This window comes from Lycorma delicatula, chromosome 9 (genome assembly GCF_047948215.1).
Source record: "Lycorma delicatula isolate Av1 chromosome 9, ASM4794821v1, whole genome shotgun sequence".
Lineage (NCBI taxonomy): Eukaryota > Metazoa > Arthropoda > Insecta > Hemiptera > Fulgoridae > Lycorma > Lycorma delicatula.
Genome location: NC_134463.1, coordinates 119,121,184 through 119,123,845, shown reverse-complemented (window position 1 = coordinate 119,123,845; position 2,662 = coordinate 119,121,184).

Genomic DNA, 2,662 nt, shown 5'->3' with positions numbered 1-2,662 from the left:
GAGATGAAAATTTAATAATAGTTGCAGATGGGAATGCAAGCATTGGAAAAGGGAAGGAAGGTAATATAATGGGTGAATATGGGCTGGGCAAAAGGAATGAAAGAGGGGACCGACTTATAGAGTTTTGCACGAAGTATAATTTGGTAATTGCCAACACCCAATTTAAAAATCATAATAGAAGAATATACACATGGAAAAAGCCAGGCGATACTGCAAGGTATAGGATAGATTATATCATGGTTAAGCAAAGATTTAGAAATTAACTCGTAGACTGTAAAACCCTGGAACAGATATTGATAACGACCACAATTTAGTGACAATGAAATGTAGATTGGGGTTTAAAAACCTGAAGAAAAAGTGTCAGATGAATCTGTGGAATTTAGAGAAGCTTGATGAAGAGGAGGTAAAGAAGATTTTTGAGGAGGACATCGCAAGAGGTCTGAGTAAAAAAGATAAAGTAGAAAATGTAGAAGAAGAATGGGAGAATGTTAAAAAGGAAATTCTTAAATCAGCAGAAGCGAACTTAGGCGGAACAAAGAGAACTAGTAGAAAACTTTGGATTTCAGATGATATATTGCAGCTGATGGATGAACATACAAAATATAAGAATGCTAGTGATGAAGAAAGTAAAAGGAACTATCGTCAATTAAGAAATGCTATAAACAGGAAGTGCAAACTAGCTAAAGAAAAGTGTTCAGAAGTGGAAAGAGAAATGAACATTGGTAAAATAGACGTAGCATACAGGAAAGTTAAGGAAAATTTTGGGATACATAAATTAAAATCTAATAATATGTTAAACAAAGATGGTACACCAATATATAATACGAAAGGTAAAGTCGATAGGTGGGCAGAATATATTGAAGAGTTATATGGAGGAAATGAATTAGAAAATGGTGTTATAGAGGAAGAAGAGGATGAAAGGGGAGAAACAATACTGAGATCTTAATTTAAGAGAGCATTAAAAGATTTGAATGGGAGAAAGGCTCCTGGAATAGACAGAATTCTTGTAGAATTACCACGCAGTGCAGGTGAGGAAGCGATTGATATATTACACAAACTGGTGTGTAATATTTATGAAAAAGGGGAAGTTCCGTCAGACTTCAAAAAGAGTGTTGTAGTCATGATACCAAAGAATGCAGGAGCAGATAAACGTGAAGAATACCGAACAATTAGCTTAATTAGCCATGCATAAAAAATCTTAACTAGAATTCTGTACAAAATAATTGAGAGGTGAGTGGAAGGTGTAAGGAGAAGACTAATTTGGTTTCAGGAAAAGTGTAGGGACAGGGGAAGCAATTTTAGGCCTCAGATTAATAGTAGAAGGAAGATTAAAGAAAAACAAACCAACATACTTGGCATTTACAGACCTAGTAAAGACCTTCGATAACGTAGACTGGAATAAAATGTTCAGCATTTAAAAAAAATTAGGGTTCAAATACAGAAATAGAAGAACTATTGCTAACATTTACAGGAACCAAACAGCAACAGTAATAATTGAAGAACATAAGAAAGAAGCCGTAATACGAAAGGGAGTCCGACACGGATGTTCCCCATACCCGTTACTTTTTAATTTTTACTTAGAACTAGCAGTTAATGAAGATCCTGAGTAACAGTACAAGGTGAAAATATAAAGATGCTACGATTTGCTGTTGATATAGTTGAGAGTAAAAAGGATTTAGAAGAAACAATGAACAGCATGGATGAAGTCCTACGCAAGAACTATCACATGAAAATAAACAATAACAAAACGAAAGTAATGAAATGTAGTAGAAGTAATGAAGGTGGATCACTGAATGTAAAGAGAAAAGATAATGGAGGTAGAAGAATTTTATTTGGAAGTAGAATTACTAAAGATGGGCGAAGCAGGAGCGATATAAAATGCCGAATAGCACAGTAGAAACGAGCCTTCAGTCAAAAATATAATTTGTTTACATCAAAAATTAATTTAAACGTCAGGAAAAGATTTTTGAAAGTATATGTTTGAAGCGTCGCTTTATATGGAAGTGAAACTTGGACGATCGCAGTACCTGAGAAGAAAAGCTTTTGAAATGTGGAATAGGAGAATGTTAAAAATCAGATGGGTGGATAAAGCGACAAATCGATGAAGAAAGAAGCATTTGGAAAAATATAGTTAAAAGAAGATGCAGACTTATAGGCCATTAAGGCAAACTGGAATAATCGCTTTAATTTTATTGGGTCAGAGGTAGGAGGAAAAAACACTGCAGGCAGGCAACGTTTGTAATATGTAAAACAAATTGTTAGGGATGTACGACGTAGGGAGTATACCGAAATGAAACGACTAGCACTAGATAGAGAATCTTGGAGAACTGCATCAAACCAGTCAAATGACTGAAGACAAAAAAAAATTAATATTAAATTATAACATTCTATTACACATAAACGTATTGGAAACTGTGAGAAAATTCCATTACTTTCGCTTGATTTAAAAATCAAAGTATTATTAAGTAGTGAATACAAGTTAAATTTCATTCTGTATATCTTGAATAAAATGAACTTGTATTTTCTTGAATTAAAAAATTTGGGATCTTGCAAAATTACTCTTGGTAATCGGTAGTCGTAAATTTAATAACTTTTCAGAATGGACAATGTATTTTTAACTTGAAAAAGTAGTATGATTTGCGATTGTTGTGGAATCGTACTG